The following is a 20409-nucleotide window of genomic DNA, read 5'->3' on the forward strand; positions in this document are numbered from 1 at the left end:
AAGGAAACTGACAAAATTCTCTGCAGGATTGAATATGAGCGTGAAAGAGAGAAGCCAACTTATTTGCAAGCACATTATAGTAGAAGACTAAAGCAAATACTTGAGTACTTGATGAATATATTTACTTCACTGTTCAGTAAGTGGGAATATACTGCATAGCTGTTATTCACATAAAAAATAGGTATTGTTAACTAGAGATTAGGAAATGATTAGAGTTCATATTGTCTTGGTGAACATTCACACCACATCAAATCATTTTCATGAGTAGCAAATGCTTTACCTTCCTAGCTGATTTAATCTCCAAACAGGTTGATGGTGTGGGTGTGGGTGTGTGGGTGTCTGTGTGTCTGTGTGTGTGCATGTGTGGTTATTTTTAATTCAAGAATACAAACAAAGAAAAATGCAATGGAGACACGTGGAAGTGTCTTTAGTTATTGAGTTTTGATTTGTCCAGTACACTGAAATTATTTGAAATAATTCTGTCATATTTTGTGCTTCTATCAATACATACTTCAAAGAAAATTATTTCACAAAATAAGTAAAATTACACTCATCCCCTTAATGACAGTGATAAGTAAAAGGTCATATAAAGGGAATAATATTTACTTAAAAACTTATTTCCAGTTCATTTTTAAGCAAGTAGCATGTGTTTACTGTCCATGAACTAAGACCAAAATAATTATGCTTAATTTGACATTTCGTATGTCAAATTTCTCTTCAAAATAAGGAGTTTCACTCATGTCAGTATTGCCTAAGATAATAAAAGGATCGTATGTCTGTGTCTGAAAGAGTTAATTATACAAATATTTGAAATCCAGACTTCAAGTATGAAATGCCTGTTTTCAAAAAAGGGCATTATCATCAGTTGGGTACATATATGTAGGATTGTGGAACAGAAAGTATCAGAAAAATCTTGACTAATGTGTCACTAAGTTATAAAATTAAACAAAACATGCCTTAACTAAAATGATCACTTTATTAGGAAACAGCCTTTAGAAAGTAAAGTTACTAATCATGCTTTTCTGACTTATCATTCTAAAATACTGATTGTTTGAATTCTAGTTTATCAATTTCCACACATTACCAATTGTAAGAACAAAGTTCTTAAAACTTGGGGGGATTTTGAATTTTGAATGGAAAAAAAATTACTAGTACAGTTACAAAAGCACTTTCCAATATTTAAATAAAATATTAATTAAACTCCAACTATAGACTAAATAAAGAATGATTACTTTTTTAATTAAAGTTATCTCATGTAGTATATTCAAAGTGAAACGCGGAGAAGAGGTAAGATATGAAAATATTTATTTCAGTTCATTTTGTGTTATTGCCCAATATAAAAGCATGCTTGAATATAATTTTAAAAAATAGTTTAATAACATGTGTCTGTGAGTTCCTATGCTAAACCATTAAAACTAAGGTTTGAGGGTTCTTTACTTTGCTGGGTTAAAGTGTACAATTTCTGTGGTGCAAGCCACAGTGTATCTATTGCACATAACCTACACACATCATTAATCCTCTGCTTTTATATTTACAAAATTACAGAAAAAAAGAAAAAGGTAAAAGGTAGTCTAAGTAGTAGGAGTGATTTAATGGAAAAATCCCTGTGATTCTTCATTAAGAAATTAGTAAAAACAAAAAGAACATGTCAAAACATCCAAGTTTCCGTTGAAGCAAATATAATTTGACCACTTCCTATGTACTCATTAGGGGTTCAAAAATGAGTGAGATTCCCCATGCAATATTATACTCACTATGAATCTGGTGGCACACACCTGTTATCCCAGCTACCCAGGAGTCTGAGGATTGTAAGTTCAAGGCCAGCCTGGGCAAGTTAGCCAGACTCTGTCTCAAAATTAAAAAATAAAAAATAAAAAAGCCTTGGAATGTATTGCAGCAGTAGAATGCCCCTAGGTCATAATCCAGAGTACTGAAAGTAATTTTCTAAAAAAAAGAATGAAGTCACTAAGGTATACATTTAAGACCATGTTTGTTAAGAGCTATGAGGAATGAACAGTTAGGAGACAGCCAAGTATGAAATAAAAGCACTTAACCAGATTGATCATGTCAGAGTGAAAAGAAAACTTCCAGGACACTTCCTGGAAAAGATTGGACAGGAACAGAGACCAAGGAATGTAAGGGCCAACTCCTAAGGTGGGAGGCATACTAGGAAATAAAGGAGTAGATGCCCCAACTGCTAGGTCTTCCGCCTGAGGAAGTGTGAACAGTCAGGGGTTGACTTGGAACAGCAGACAGAGATCAAGTTCCAGGAGATCTGGATCTTGTCCAGTAGGTCAGAACTCACCATTTCTTGATACACAGGTGTAAGGTGTGAAGTGTGACGTGAGTGTGAGTGGGTTATGCCTGTGAGTCTTTCAACTTTGTATGATGAGAGGGACTCAACTGACCAGAGAACCAGAATGAGTCACCTCCATTCTTGGATTGTCACGCTCATTTTTCTCAGTGTGCTCTATAAATATGATCATTTCCTATAATGTTGTGACATGAAAAAGTTAGGACTCATTCCTAACTTTTTCCCATGGTAGGCATTTGATAGTACCTGACACAGGACAGATTTGTTTTAGCCAGACCTGCTGGCTTGCTCTGAGGGTGGCAACAGAGGGATGAAAGCCTTTCCTTTGCAGGAGAGAACAGAGGCAGGACACAAAAGAAGGCAGAGGGCCTGATTGCACCAGGCACAGAGGGCTGCAGTGCCACACAGCCATTTTGGGGCACTGAGCAGCACTGGCAGCCCGAATTTTGCAGAGCACGTTGGAAGGAAGTAAAGTCTACATCATTCTACCTCTGATGAAAAATGGGCATTTAATGGGAACTTTGAACAAATGTATCTGCAGAGTGAAGGGAATGAGAAGCCTGCTATAACAAAAGAGCATTGCCAGCACTGATGAGCGTGGGGCACTCAGAAGAGGACCATAAAATTCAAAGAGCTCAAGAAATCCAGATGAGCCAGAACAGAAATTTGCCTCTCAGTCAGATGTCGCAAAGGGGTTTCTCCAGTCCTCTAGAGAAACTGCATATTGTTAACTAACAAACCATCTTAGACTATTTACAAGGTTCCAAAAGCTGTTCTGAGTCTTTAACAATTTTTTGTTACTCCTCATATCAACCCCACAAAGCTGGGTTGATATAATCTATAATTATCCTAATTTTAGAAATGAAACAAACAAACAAAAAAAGTACGACAGATTCAGAGAGGTTAATAAAACGTCCAAGATTGTCCAGCTATAAGGAAAAGAGTCAAAATGCTATTTGTTTGGCTCCAGAATCTCTGACATTAACTACAATACTATGTTGCCTTATAGAACTCCACTATCAACTATGTGATTATAATAAGATATAATAACATTATGACATTACATAATTAATATTATGTTATTTGACAACACACAAGTTTTATTGTGCAAAGCTTTCAATCACTACTGTTTTCACTCTCAATGATCCATTTTCCAGTTAACAATAAATGAAGGCTTTCTAATGTATTAATAATAACACAAATCATGTGTTACCTTCATGAAATGTTTCAGAAGTTAGCCATTGCTCATAAAATGAAATCCATGATTGCTATCACAGTTTATGAAATAATCTGCCCATTCCAATCTCACTTTTCAGGTCCTAACACCCTCTCTCCATCAGCTAAAGCACTCAAATGCCCTTTTTTTCTTTCCTCTGCAGTCTCTTTGATGACTGCCTCCTTATGAGGATTGCTCCTCTAATACCTTCTGTCAGAATTCTTCACTGACCACGCTGTCATAGATCTTTCACAGACCTCTTGTAACCTCACCTGGTTTTATTTCCTGCAGAATATTTACCATTCTTTTTAATTTTTTTCATTGTTCATTTTTAAAAACTGCTCATCACCCTTGCCATAGTAGAACGCTGGCACCTTGAAGGGAGGCACTTCCTACAGTGTTCTCTGAGGTGTGAGGCATGGTGACACCTAGAACAGGAGGATGACACCCCAATGACAGTTGGTGCTCAGTTCTTTTTAATAAATAAGTGAATGGATTATCCAAGGAAATAGATTAGCTAAAAGCTTCCATCCAATCAATGATTAAATTCTGTTTACCTTCTCAGGAAAAAGTCACTCTAATGGCTAGCATAAAATGGGTGATTTATGAAATTTCCAAATCATTAGAGAATCAATATAACATAATGCACAGAACTCTGAAGTTAAACAGACCTGCTCTGAATCCTGACATCTTTAATCAGAAGCCTTATAAACTTGGGGCAAATTATCTGATCTAGTTATGCCACAGATTCTTCAAGGTTAACAATAGGATAATCATAAATTGTATAATGTATAGATTAAAGAAAATATATATTTAGTTCTCATAAAACTTGTTATTCAATAAATGTTAGCTATAATAATAATAATTATTATTATTATTATAAAAAAATTAAAGTCAAATATTTCCTCTTATAGTTTGTCAATGATTAATAAATATAGCTAGCACTGAAAATTTCCAAATAAAAATAAGTATATTGCCTTAATTATTTGTCTAAAATATTTTTATTTGTTATTTTGGCTTTTAGTTTGGGGTTAAGATAACTATAAAAATAGGGTTTGATGCATTACTATTTAACATCTTTTCTTAAATTGTAGGAATAAAAGAATAACCACTCAATTTCAGACAATGAGAAATAGAATTCAAGCATATGATACTTTTTTATGATGCTAGAATACAAAAGGAATTTTAAATTTTTTATATTCAGTTTAGAGTAAACATGTAAAAATTATCTAATACTTTGAAAACTATAAAATCCATCCTAGTATAAATCCAAAATATTCCTATTTAACATATTCAACCCATACTAATATCCAACTATAAAAATTCAAAAGGCATACATAATACATAATGGTAATCTCCTTTAACTCATATCTATTTGTCACTTCAATGACATCTATATATGGCATTATTTTGGTGACATCATGGTTTTGCAAAAGGATTACAAACTTGTCTAAAATATTTGTTGCCCCACTTTAGTGAAATATTGTGATACTTCTTAACTGATTTAATAATAAGATATCCAAAATTGTCATCATTCAGAAAACACAGAATTTACACTTCAATGGCTAATAGCTAGTAAATTTAGAAATTCATTTCTTTTTGGTATGATGGGATGTTTTATCATTTCCTAATTGTGTAAATATCTCATTTTGGTAAGTAAACCAGTTACAATAAGGGTAGCATTTTATCTCACAGTTTCCAGTACTCTTAATCAACTTGATCTCACTTGTCAACTGTCCAATTCAAAAAAGGCATTTTTTACTTAAATTTTCCCCAAAATAGAATTTTGGAGGTGCTATAAGAGGAAAATCTCAGGATATCAAACATGAAATTATAAAGTAGTAATTGACTGATAGCTTTTGCCAAATCTTTTATAATAAATAAATGCTGGAGACTATTCACTTTTTTCACTATAGGGAAATTCCTATAAGTACATACCTAGAAAGTCATCAAAACAAAATATGCTGGTCAGATGGTAAATGCCCCAGTTTCACTAGCATGACAAAGGTTGGTCTACCTAATCTCTGGCTATCTATATTAAAATATATATTGCCTGCATTTCTATAATTATTTCTAAGCAGAAAGTTTTTAGAGTAAATTAATAATTCAAAATTGAAGGAGGAAATGACTTGGAGTGGAGTTTATATTTCTCTTTGTTATTATTCTATTTGGGGAAACCCATGCTGTTAGAGTAAGTATATTTTTTTCCTATAGGACAAAATTTCAGTGTTCCCTTTGAGAGGCACAGTTGTGAATGAATACAGGGATCATCAGTTATTTTCAACATTTTAAACCTAAACAAACAAATGAACAAATAAACAAAACTGTCCTCCCCTTATTTCTTGGCTTTTGGGTGCATGATCTTGCTCTTTACAAGCTGAAGGGGCAGGGTTACCACATGCCCATCTTCCTTTCCTAGTTAAAATCCACAAATCACATGTAAAATATTCGTTAAAAATAAAAGGTGGGAGTGGATAAAGTATCTCCTAGAAAAAAATCAAAATAAAAAATTTTAAAAAATGAGTCTGGTAGATTACAGTGATTAAACCATCTATAAAAATATTTCAATTATAAAGCCCCCTCTGCAGCTCCTACCATACTTTCATACTGTCAGCTCTATGGAATTTAATAACTCTAAAAGCATCCAGATTTTCTTTCATTGATCAGATTGTCCTCTTTTCCTTCCTGGTTTTCATTTGATTAGAAGAATGTGAAAAAGGTTTATTGAGGCAGCCTAGGAAGGAGGAAAATATTTAAAAGGCCCTAGCAAACAAACTGTTAAACTGCAAGCAGCGATGTACAGCACAGCTCTCTTTACATGAGGCTTGGGAGGCATTTTACTGAACTGTCTGTGAAAGAGCTATGTAAAGCTAGGGGATTGAGGGAGTTGAAGTGAGAAGGCACAAAATTGTAATGCTTCCCAGAGTGGTCGAGCTCAGCTCCATCCCCCAAGGTGCCTCCCCCTCCCCCTCTCCCCCTTCCTCCTCTAATGAGAACACATTAAGCCTTTCTCAATGCCCTGATGTGCTCTTACACTGCAGAATCCTTGCATTGCAATGCACAATGCAGTCCGAGGATTTCTAACATTATAAAGAGAGAGAAAATGCTTTCTAGACAGCTCATCCAACCCCTCCCCAGCGCTCAGCAGGGATTTAAGTGTGTCTACTTCTACTGAAAGTAAATGCATGTTTTTGCCCCCAACTAAAAAGGGACTTTTTCCCTGTTTCTTGCTCACAAAGGCATCTGTATATTCTCCCCAAATCTTACTCTTACACTGTGGACATTGTCAGAATTTGGAATTGTAGACCACACACACATAGTTTATGCTCTTGGTTTATAATACTTTCACATTTTATTTCTTCACACACACTGTCCATTATTTTTAAGCTCTTCTTGAAGATAAAAGAAATATTTAACACAGCTAGAAAGACTGCAAATCCAAATTAATTTTAGGAATAATTTTATCACTTAATTTCTATTCTATTTTTGGACTCTCACAACCCAGCTTCTTTAGACTTTGGTAAAATTTTCATAAAAATAATTAAAATGAGAGTGCCTGTTCAAGATTATATAGTCTATTCAATGCACAAAAATTCTGAATTTTCTCCCCATGGGAAATGCTTTCCACAGGCTCACATTCTGCTGTTGCTCAGCATAAGGACAGTTTCTGAATCACCAGGAAGGCTACAAATGATAGACAGCAGGATGAAACCTCTGGTCTGACCAGGGGTTAAATGCTGGTAGGAAGCCAAGCCAGCTTCAGGACCCCTGCTAATGTTCTGGGCCCCTCCCCTGCTGGCAGAGTCTCAGCCACAACTATGAAAAATTGATCTGATCAAAACAAATGCAACCGAATGATAGCTTGAAACTGGGAGGAAGTTTGACTTTTCTGGCAGAGGGAAGATGCATATAAAGTTTTGTAGTTTTAGCAATTTTAGGTAATTCTTTTCTTGTTTTGATGTTTAATGTCACACCCTCACCCCCACAAACAATTCACATAATAAAAAAAGCTCAGAATGGAAAAGATGTACTGTTCAGTTTGTAAGCTTTCATCAGGGTGGAGAGTTAGCAAGGTTGGTGCCGGATGGGATATGACTGATATGTAGTTGGCTTGGGGTGAAAAATGAAGAGTAAATTATTAACTGACACCTGGATGGTGGCATGCCAGTCAAATTCCAGGGACCAACCATCAGTACTTGTACTGTCCTTGCCCTGCCTTTTCCTTGCTTGTTTTGAGAGGAAATGATGCCCCTCCCCCTTCTGGCAAAAATGAAGAGCTTCATCAGTCCCAGACAGTCTTTCTGACACAGATCAGGGTCAGTTCAGACAGGAGCAATCAAGCAGAGTGTTGGGCATCTTGAAGGCAGAACTGCTGAATGTGTGGCTTGCTATATTTTGTTTTATTTGCTTTCTGCCAATTATTTTTTTGTCCCTGTCCCATAAGTATATCTTCTATCTAATATAATTTATTCAAGTCAACCAATATTATTGACTAACATCTAGGTACAAGGAAATTAAGAAATGTGCTGACAACTGGAGAAGGTAGATGATATTATATTCAAGGTCTCCTGGCCATAGTTTGAGCAGGAATTTTTATCCAGCTTGTGATAAACAGGAGTTTGTTCCAGCATAATTCTCCAGCTTTCTTCATAGATTTGCAGCCACTCCTGAGAGAAGTCCTTGCTTATTACGCTAGGCTTTTCACAGGCTTCTCGACTGGAGAAGGTCCACCTGTCCTTTGGAAACCAAAAGAAACTCACTCAGCTAAAAAGCATGAAGAGATGCATAGGCTCTGTTAGACATTTATTATAAAAGTTGGTAGAGAAGGCAAAGAGATTCCAAATAAGGGGGTGACCACTTCCACCTGGGACATCTAGGGAGAAGGAGGCACCAGACACATGATTCAATGACTGATATCTTCAAGCTCTACCTTGACATTTTCTTTAATTTGTCCTTATCATGTTCCCTTATCATCACTGCCTGAAACCATGAGTAATTATAACAAGCATGGTGCTTTACCATGTTGCAGTTTAAGAGTAACCAAGTCCTAGAGAGTGGACACACACACACACACACACACACACACACACATACACACACACACACACACACACAGAGAAATCTCCTTTTCGAATGGCAGGAACTTGTAATTTCTCCAGTCCCATTTTTTGGTCTCTTCAACTAGCTAGCTACTTCATTATCAAATAATCCTTCCGGATCCAGTTTCCTCTGGATTTTCTGTACCTGCTTTCTTTAATATGAATGTTTTCTTGATCTGACTGAGAAGTTTTTAGATTATTCAGGAGCCAGGTACTTCATAATTCTACAATTTCTCTAGTTGATAAGAAGAGTGTTTATTCTAATTTCCAAAGTATGTGCAATCTCACAAAGAAGCCAAAAATAGGAGGTAAAATGATTTTGTCCAACAGGGTGTGTGCTTAAGTCTGGTTTTTAGGCAGCAAGATAGCCAAACATTTCCAACAATAGGCATTTGCCAAAAACAGATTTTCATACAGTTTCCCAAGTTGTTAAAATTTGTTTGAGGTTTCATTTTTCTTCTTCTTCTCCTTCTTCTTCTTCTTCTCCTTCTTCTCCTTCTTCTTCTCCTTCTTCTTCTTCTCTAAACTTAATGGTTTTCTTTATTGGCTGTTGCTCAACTTCAGCACATTAGAAAATAAAATAAGTTAACATATATCATTAGAGACAGGTCCTGTAACACTAATCTGAATATTGACATATTTAGTTGGATAATCTGACAAGGAATATTCCAGGTCTTAATTGGGTGCTTTAATCATTTCTTTTGGGTAAAACAAATTTTTATTGATAAAAACAAAACTCAAATTCACTTTTCCTTATTGTAATTATTGTTATATTCTCAAGAATTTGAGTCTTGATTGCTTATCCCTACTCTGCTTCCCCCCCCCAATACCCCCACCCCCCGTCTTTTATGCTTGTTTGGGATGCCAGAGAAAATAAGACTGATTCAAAAGGCACTTCACAGATGTACTTATTTTTTTCCTGATTATTAGTAATCATGGGAACTTTTTATAGAACACCTAAAATTTAAATGCAGTCTAGAGGAAGACAATAAGCCTTTGTGTCTGTTGAGTGAAACCTCCTATTTCCCTTTGTTGTCTGAATGTATTTCACCCTTCTGTCAAAGTGTGTCCACTCTAACCTTTCCTTTCCCACTGCTGGCATCTCTCCAGTCTCCAAAATGCATGTTTGACTCCCTTCTGACACCTTTATCTGATACAGTCACAACACTTCTTTGCATAATGAGCAGGCATTCCCTACCCATCAGAAAGGTAATTAAAAAAATGTTTAGATTTTTGTTTTCATAGACGTAACAGTATAAATGCAACTTCTGCTCAATTAAGCTCCAGTGTCATCGAGAGGGGGGAGGGGAGGAATGGTTCTTTTAATAAGAGCAAGTTCCATGCTTCTTTCTTAACACTGGAGATGTGGATTTGTGCTTTTCCCTCCCCCATGGAAAGGAATCTTTAAATAAAGATGTCTTCATCTGAATTGACCACCGTTTATAAAAGCAAATCTGGTTGGGGCTCTGCTGCTTATGCTAAAGGAACATTCCTCCCCATTACAACGGCATTTGCACATTTATAGGAGGAATAAAGAAAAAGATGCATGATACATGTGAAGGAGCCTTCTCTCTGCCAGCCACAGAAAGAAGAACTAAAAGGATTATAAAAGTTCAGATTAAAATGATATAAAATCTAGCATTTGGCTCCAACACTAGTGCCTTGGTCCTCTGAAGCTAATCTGTATGCACTCTGTGACCTCCTCGCAGCGAACCCTGCTAAATATATTATTCCCACGGGGGCTTTCACTGCTGCTTGGTGTCAGAAATCAATATGTATGAGGCGCGTGGATGGGAATTTCTAATAGATCTGCCTGGCCCTGTGCTGCTTTTCAATATCTGCCTTGGACTATTAGTGCCGGCTCGGTGCCTGTGAAATAACCGAGATAATCTTTTAAGGTGCACTGTTAAGGTGGAACCTAAATGTTGCTGTTTCAATTAAAACAAAAATTATATTCATAAATCAGTCAGGTCTGTGTCACCTTGCAGAGTCACTCTGGAAGGCTGATTAGAAACAAGGTGGGATTTAAAGCTTTTAGGAATGAAATGTTATTTTTAACTTCAATTTAGAGTTCAGAGAAAGGTTTTGCATTTTAAGGCTAATGATATGTTTAGAGGGGAAGGGTATCAGATTAGAAAGGAATTTAGAGAGCTCAGAGTTCTCTAACCTAATAATGGGCATTTTATTTGGTCATCTTACATAAAGGAAAAAAAAGGAGTCATAATATATGGAGAGCAAAGTCATTTTTCCCATATTAGATGAGAACTCATTTGTATATGGCTCTTTTCCATATGATCTATTCACACTGAAATTATCACATGTGTAATTTTGTTTTTCAAGTAACAACAAACCAATTTTATGATCTTCAAGCAATCCTGCCTTATCATTATACTGTACTTAAATCTGTGTAGCAATTTGGAGATAAAATTGGGCAAGAAAGTATTTCAATAAAGTTCCATGTTACCTGCCCTCATTGTTGAATATCTTCCCTTCTCAGGTACCCCAGTAGCAAGAGCACATTGCAAAAAGTTGTGGGTCTGAGCTATATGGAGCAAGGCACCAGTCTCTTGGTTCTCATTGTTTTCTTCTTTGTTTTCAGGTTAGTGTTCAGAGTTAGTTGTTTCGGTTTAATGCACAGAAGTACAGCACCCCAAAACTGCCAAACAAACTTCATTACTGGTAGTAGTAGCATCAATATTAATGTGCATGGGAAAGAGGGAGGAAGACTGTAATCTATGCATATATGCATCTGACTTTTCATGTAGCAAGGCGGGGTTCAAAGCCCTGCAAGGAAGAGAGGATCATGTTTGGTCACCTCTAGCTCTGTTGCCTTGTGAGGTTGTTATCCTACCAAAGGTTGAGGAACTGGCATATCATGCTTTTTGCCTTCTTTTCCTGTACACTTCAGTTAGCACAGCACAATCTGACAACACTTTGAAACCACCCTGTTTGTCGGGCCCTCTCTGGATTGTATGTGAGGACTTGGCATACAGTCAGTGGGGTGAGGCTCAAAGCTGGAAACTCAACAAAGGAACTTGAGGAGCATAAGGCTGGAAACCTCTCAGGTCATTAGGAAGCCTGTCTTTAAAAACATCTCAATCTATTTGGACTTGATTCCGACTTTATCAATATAATTATTGATGGGAAGGGAAGTGCGTACATTTTATTTAAAAAATATTTTTCTACATCTTATCTGATTTTTCTAATTTAGTCAGAATCGAACTTACTGAGCTATGAATGTTTCTTCTCAGTACAAGTTTCCTAAGCAATATATAAGAAAACTTCCCTTTGAGTCAATTTCCCTTGCACAGTAGTTTTGCTTTAGAAATGGGAACCCATGGCTATGTATCTAGGTGATCTGTAACTGCACTTCAAAATTATTTGAATAAAAAAAAAAAAAACTAGAAGCACAAGAAACCAAACTACTTTTTGACTGCCTTGTGGAGGAAATGGAATTTCATGTGCTAACTTCATTCAAAATATCACCAGAGCTCACGAATAAAATATCGTTGTTTATAAAGTTGTACCACGAGAGTCATTTCTTGTTTCCTCCATCATCCAATAAGGAGAAAACAAGCTACTCAGCTTAATTTTCAACTGCCTATAAAATACTAACAGTCATGATCTAACATGAGAAATCCCCAGCAGTTTAATCTCTTAGAAGTTCCTCCCCTGTAAATCCCTCCCTCTCTCAACCCTTCAATTAGAGATTTGTGAAAACAAACAATCTATGTGTTTTCTGCATCTCCCAGGGAGGTGTAATGTTGTGAAGCAGTGGCTATCAGCTTCAGCAATGGTAAGGGATGATGATAGAGTTTTATAAACAAGGGCTTTTAATGAGTGTAAATTTTAAAAAGGAAGGAAAAATCGTCCTGTACACAGTAGTGTTAAACTGTGTGCTTCTAAATTGGCTGAATAAGAGTAATTATTCTTAAGAAATTTCATAAAATGCAAAGTCAAGGTAAAAACAAATATTTTTTAAAAAAATATTTTTATGAGTTGTTAATGGACCTTTATTTTATTTACTTATTTATATGTAGTGCTGAGACTCAAACCCAGTGCCTTACATATGCTAGGCAAGTGCTCTACCACTGAGCCACAACCCCAGCCTCCCAAATGAATAATTTTTGGCAGTGATTTCTTATTGAAATATTGACATCAAGGCATAAACCAAGCAAAACATGTAGTAATGTATATTATAACAATAGAAAGATTTGAGGTTAAAATGAGTGTACACATGTTTATATGAAGAAAAATTTCTGTTAAATATCCTCAAAGTTGGAGACAACGCTCTGTTGATGAATTTGCATCTTTTTTGTTTTTTTGTGGTTTTTGCAGAGTCAGCACAATTTTATCTATCATGGAATGTCTGAAGAATTACATTGTTTAACATTCTTATCCTCATTACAAATCACTTACTTCTATAATCATTAGAACACCATGAGCAATAACCATTGAAATGTTTCTGAATCTATCCATCTAACCAAGAAAACTAAAAACTTGTCTTTTGTCACTAGATTCTCCAAAATAGAGGCCAAAATAAGGAGGTCTTGATTTTACAGTCAGTATCTTTGAAGTAAATTCTACCACTCAGCCAAAGAATAATAACAGATATTCAACCATTTCTGTTCCTACATAGGATTAGAGGTAATTCAAGCATAGCATCAAGCTCTCACACAGGAAGAGAGTCTCCACTCATATATATATCATATCTCGATCTTTTGTGCAAATCTAGAAGTAAAAAGGCTTCATTTCACAAGTTTTGTGCTCTTCCAGTAAGACAGGAATTTTCTACAAAGACATTTAAAATGCATTGCCACTTCTGTCAATCTGATTAGATATTTCTCTCCCTTTCTGGTCATTTCTTTATCCTTTATATCAATATTTCAGCCTACAAGAACATAATGTTTAACTAAGTAGACCGCATATACAAGAAAAAAGGAAATTGTAAAAGAAAGAGTATAAGGTAAAGGATCTCCTCCCCCTATGAAATTAGAAACTCCTTGAGGACATCAAACCCATCATCTTTCTTTACAATTCCATGGCTCCAACTAGAAAGCTATTATTGAACATCTTTAAGTTTTAGCCAGTGTACCAGGTGCTATAAATAAAAGGCTAATAAGGTTTAATGCCCACATAGAATAAAGGAGAATGAGCTGCAAGTAACATTTAAAATATTACCCAGTAAGTTCAATGTATCCTGTGGTTCTATTAAAGTTAGGTTTTCAGTTTGTTCAGCTCATTATGATCACCCGAATGCACAGCCATACAGCCATGCTTGGACATATGGTTACCTAATCAATGTCCAGTCAAAAAAGAAAAAAAGAAAGGCCATTAAGGTATTTCTAAGACAGGAGACTTTAATGACAGGAGCTCATTACAAAGAAGTTACAAGATTGTCAAAGCCAAAGAAAGAAAGAAGTGACCAGTGAAACAATATGAAGTCGGTTACTCAGAGCCCAGGAAGTTGCTCTTGCCAGGGTCTGAAATCAGCAACCACTATTGGTCTGGTGGAGGGAGTGAGGATGAGGTGCTGTGGGAACAGCACCCTGCTGAGCTGGAGAGATCAAGGAGCATATACTTGTGCTAATCTCACTGGAAGTGCTGCTGCTGCTGCTGTTAGAACACTACTGCCTGAGCAGGAGCTTGGATCCCCTGCTGCTGCAGCCTCTGTGGGAAGCAGCTCCTGAAGCTGGGGACTGGGAAGGAGCAGCTGCCCCCCCCCCCACTTTTTGTCTTCCAACTCCTACTAGTGCATCCCATTGGCAGAACCTAACTAGAAGCCAGCTGACAGGGAAGTCTAGAAAACTAGTTTGCAGGCTTTCAACCTTCTGAGATACTAAGACAAACAATGAAAGGTGGAAATAGAGCTGAGAGACAATAGACAAATAACCAGCCAAGTAGCTTTTCAAATAACATGTGTTGAATAAGCAACAGAATGTACAAACTTTACAGAGAAGGAATTGGTAACTCCGCCTGGAACCGCATATTAAACTGCAGTGATTTCCTAATATTTTGGGCAACAAAATTAATATTTTTTTTCAAGTGAAATTGTAATAAGAAGCTCTAATATATATAGTGACAAGAGCAGGCACTGAAATTTTAAGTTGAAATGCATTTTGGTACGGGTTACAGGTTATTATGGAGTTATTTAGAATAAATAAAGCTGTTTTGAAAATTAAAACATAATATATTAGGGATTCTACCTGATAATTGCAGTCAGAGTTCATAAAATTCCAAATGAATTTTAGGGGTTTTCCTAATGAAGTTTTTTTTTTTCCACAAACCTGTTCTAATAAATTTCTGTTCTAATAAAAACAGTGCATTTAACAATGATTCCCAAATTATTATTAAAGATATCAAAAGGGCCATAATAATAGCAGTATTTCACTATAGCAAGTCTTATTTTAATATAATTAATTATAATACAAATTTATGTATAGTCAGGCAATAGTTTACCAAAACTTAACCGTATATAGTAAAAGCTCTGAAACACAAAGTCCCATTAAAAAAAAAATCAATAATTAATACTTACCTACAACATTTAGGATACTCCTTCTCCCTTTTTAAGACCTGAGTTGACAAAGAGTCTGGCTGTGCCCATATAGCTCCTCTGCTCAAATAATCTTAATATTTCTCCACAGCCCACAAGATAAAGCAGTCAATGCCTAGCTGGCCTAGAATTCAAAGACTTCTAATGTTTGAAATGTAAATAATATTCCAATCATGTATTTCAAGATTTATTTACACAAACCCTCTGCTTCGACTCATTTGTCCCTGCACATTATTCATATTTTTCTGCCTTTTCACTTTCAATCAACTCATTCTCTTTATGAAATTGTTTTCCTTATTCTATTCCCAGAAACTCCTCCAAATACCTATACCTACATGCACTTTGGTTGTCTTCTTGGTATCTGCCTGTGTGTGTGTGTGTGTGTGTGTGTGTGTGTGTGTGTGTGAGAGAGAGAGAGAGAGAGAGATTTGAGAGTAAAACTTCAATAATTCAACTTTTGAATAAAGCATCCAAAAAGATGAAAAACCCATGAGACAATCATGTTGCACGGTTTGCTCACAAGCAACCATTATGAACCTTGATACTCAGAATTTGTGGAATATGTAAAATGAAAAAATAAAAATCTTAAGCTACAGATATCTCAAGTATTCTCACATGTGCTGGCAGGCCTGTACCAAACTCCCCTCACCCTTGGGTAGATAACAAAAAAAAAAAAAAAATTGAGGCATTTATTTATTGAGCCCAAGTTTACTTTCAAGATCCTTCTCAACACTGTGCTCTTGAAGCCATTATTCATCACTCAGGATGGAATGGGAGATAGCTCTTAGCCATCCATGATGCTCATTCAGTGTTTTAAATATGGTAATTAGTATTTTCATTTAACATTAAATGTTATTGCAAAATTTTGTCCAGTCAATTGGACTATAATTCATATGTTGACAGGGACAAAATGTAAACGCTGGCCTAAGCAAGTCTCAACACATAATGGGCACTAAATAAATATTTGTTTAATATGATAAAATTTATATAGAAACAGAATTGTAGTTCTAGTGTATTTGGATTCATTTATACATTGAACCCACACCAAGGAGTGTAGCTCAGGAGAAGCTAGAAATTTCCATAAAACGTGTTTCCTTTACTGAATGTTTGGCTTCAATAGAGCATGTTCGGTTAAAATTCCTGACACAAATCTCCTGAGGATCACAGCCAAACATACACCCATTTGAAATGGTCATAAACTCTTCTGCCACCTCCTAGTTAGAATGCCTCTTTATCAACTCTGGACTCAATCACACAGCTACTACCCACATCCAGGGTATCAGTGCCTACACTAGAGTCTGAATCATTTCCTAGTTCTAAACTTGTCTCTCTTCAATCATCCTTAACATGGACATACACAGTTGTCTATTGAAAATACAAATATGATAATGCCACAACTCAACTCAAAATTTTCTTATATATACCATTTTCCTCAGGATAAAATATAAACTTGGAATAAAATGTCTTTCATAAAATGGTCCTAGTTAGACTCTCCAATGTTGTCATTTTTATTTTTATTTATTTATTTAGTGTGGTGCTGGGGATTAAACCCAGGGACTTGTGCATGTGAGGCAAGCACTCTATCAACTGAGTTATACCTCCAGCTCTCAATATTGTCATTATTAATTGTGGTACTTCCTATGAATATAGCTGAGGAAACCATGTGTTTATCAAAACCCATTTATTTTTTAACTGTTCCCATAACTACACTGCATTTCCCAGCATCACTTGCCATTAGGAGTGTTCAGATGACAAAATTCTGAGCAATGGAATGTGGTCAATAATGATATGTGTCATTTCTGAGTCAGAGTGGTTAAGAGATGGGTGTGTCTTTCCCGAGATGTCTTTTTCTATCTGCCTGCCAAATATACAGGACTTCCAGTAACTAGAAAAAGATCCACAGGATTGGGTATGTAGCTCAATGGTAAAATATATGCCTAGCATACACAAGGCCCTGGGTTGGATCCCTACCACTAAAAAAAATTTAAAAAGAGATATATTATGCTATTCGGTATGGATCCCTGAATTGTTATGTGAGATGCTATCCCACCTGAAATACTGGCAGTAGAATACAATTTATGACTGGGGGTTGGGGATGTAGCTCAATTGGTAGAGCTCTTGCCTTGCACATATAAGGCCCTGGGTTCAATCCCCTGCACCACAAAAAAAAAAAAAAAAAAGCATGACCCAGAATACAATTTATGACTTATCTTTAATAGAAGTTATCATCTCTGCACTTTATACATGATCCTTACCCTAACTATCTACTTTTCCTGCAATGCTTCAGATGTTCTCTCAGTTCTAGGTTTGGCACATGATATTGACAGTCTAGAATGCTCTTCATTCCCTGTTACTTTCATTTCTCTCATTTACAATCATCTGTCAGACTTCAGGTTAAACTTAATTCTTTCCAAAGTTATCCTTGATCATCCTAACCTTTCCCCAAGACTAAATCTGAGCTCTTTTTATGTGGTTTTATAACACTTTGTACCTACCTTATCCAAGTGCTTATCACACATCCATTATATTAAAATTTCCTATTGATCTGTCTTTTCCAGCACTCAAAAAGTGGGATTATGACCTCATATGGTTATTAAGTAGCAGCTTGCACAAGTACTGGCACATAGTAAACATCTCAACCCTGTTTTGAAATACTTCCGTAAATCTACCTTCATCTATTTTTTAAAGGATAATTTTCCATTATTTACTTTTGTAGCCCTTTATGCATAAGGAACTAATAGCTCTTGATCTGTGTTTGTATTTTTATCGGTGTTTTATTGATTCTTGTTTGCTCATTGATTACAAACTTTGAAGTTATATAATTTCATGAAACTGTGATAATTTCAAGTGATCTGTCCGAAACCTCTCCTCTGATATGCCCTGTTATTCTGTAAACTTTCTGGAATGAAAGAAACCTGCATTTCATGTTATTATAGAAACTCCTATTTGTCTGATCCTCCTTATCCTTGTTAAACTGCACCCATGGAGTTTCCTCTGAAAATTAATAGATGCCCTGCTCTTCTTGCCAAACACCAAATCATGGGCATGTCATTTGGTTACATCTGTGCACAGAAAACCTGTCCAAAAACTACTCATCTAACTGCGAACTTAGCCACTCCACCCAACTTGGCAAGAGTTTTCTGCACAAGGCATTTCAAACTGTATGTACTGTCACTAACAGAAATGAAATGTGGAGAAGACAATTCACTTATCATCTTGCAGTGACAGAGCTCTTTTCCTTGGTTTCTTTGTCACACTAGGTAATGCCACTATATCAGCAGCCAGCCACATAGGAAATCTTGGAGTAATTGTCAACTCATCACTGTCCTTTGTTCTACAGATCTACTTTCCTCAACTCTAGCTGTAATTGTTCTGATACTTTCCAAATATGGCCCTTCATTAGGCTTTCACTTTAGGACCTTCTCACATATATCATGTTAAAATCCTCTCATCACAAGACTTTCTGTGCCCAGTAATACTGTAACATAGGAAAATGCATGACTTTGGGGGCCAGAAAGATATGCATCAAAATCTTTGCTTTGTTGAAACCTAGTACAGATTAGTCAACCTGTCTGAATCTCTGGGTTTTTTTTTCCCATTGGCAAAATGGTAATAATAATGTTAACGTGTTCAGTTGTAATGACTTTTTAACAATTACCTATACATTAAAATAATCTATCCAAAGCTCAAATAATCAAATTAAAAAATAAACTATTGTATAAATATCTAATGAAAGCCTAAAAATATTAATATTATATTTTAAAGATTGTACAAGCTATTAAGAAACAGACTGAAAGCCAAGCACAGAAAATAGATCATTGCAATCTGGACATCTGATAAAGGGTTATTATCCAAAATAACAAGCTATTCAAACAACTCAACAGCAGGAAAATTTGAAACCCAATTAAAAAATAGGTAAAGGGCCTAAATAGACATTTCCTCGAAGAAGAACAACAACAAAAACTGACCAGCAGGTGTATGAAAAAAATGCCCAATGTCCCTGGTCACCAGGAGAATTCAATCAATTTTGATTGAAATATCTCCTTACATCTATTAGAATCCTTATCTTCAAAAAGACAAAAGATAATAAGTGTTGGTATGAATATGGAGAAAATGGAACACTTGCACACTGTTATTGAGAATATAAATTTGTATAGCCATACAGAAAACTGTATGAAGATTCCTCAAAAACATTGAAAATTGAACTACCATGTGACCCAGCAAACACATTACCTTGGATATATGCACAAGAAGTGAAATTGGTATATGAAAGAAGCACCTGCACCCCCCTATTTACTGTAGTATTATATACAGTAGCCAATATATGGTAACAAACTAAGTGTTGATCAGTGGATGAGTGGATTTAAAAAATGTAGTACATACATACAATGGAATACTATTCATCCATAAAACAGAAGAAAACACTGTAATTTTTTATAAGATGAATGAACCCAGAGGACATTAAGTGAAATAAGATCAACACAGAAAGACAAATGTAGCATAATCTCACTCCACCCAAAATGGTGTGGAATACAAAAGAATTAATCTCATAGACATAAAAAGCAAAACAATGATTACCAGGGCTAAGAGTGTTGGGTGAAGTGAGGAGGTTGGCAAGCTTTTGGTTAAAGGATACAAAATCCCAGCAGAAATCAGCACTAGAGATGTATGACATTGTGACGATAGTTAATAACATCAAATTGCACTCTCAAAATATGCTAAGAGTGACTGTAAAGGGTTTATTTTTACCATTAAAAATGATAATTATGTGAGGTAACGCCTATGTTAGTTAGATTTAGTCATTCCACAATGTGCATATATTTCAGAACACCATGCTATATGTGATAAATGTGTTTAACTTTATGTCAATTTTAAAAAGAGAAAACTACAGCCTGCTGGGTATATTTCTTTTCTTTGAGAAATTTTACATTTGACAGTTAAATGGAAATATTTTTGTAGGCCAAAAAATTATTACTCAGAACAATTGTTGAATAAACAAAAATGGAAGAAGAAAGAAGTCTCACTTGATTATTACCTTTGTCACATCTGCGAAGACTATTAAACCTTGGATTTTCTATAACAGGCTTTACCCTTTCTGATGGATCCTCCTTGGAGTGGGCAGACTTCATGGAAGGACCCCTGGCTCTACAGGTGGAGTACCTTCACTAACACTCAACTTTGTTACTAGTTATTGATCTTAGGCAAGTACTTAACTTTTTGAGTTCAA

This window comes from Marmota marmota, unplaced genomic scaffold (assembly GCF_001458135.2).
Source record: "Marmota marmota marmota unplaced genomic scaffold, marMar, whole genome shotgun sequence".
NCBI classification, from domain to species: domain Eukaryota; kingdom Metazoa; phylum Chordata; class Mammalia; order Rodentia; family Sciuridae; genus Marmota; species Marmota marmota.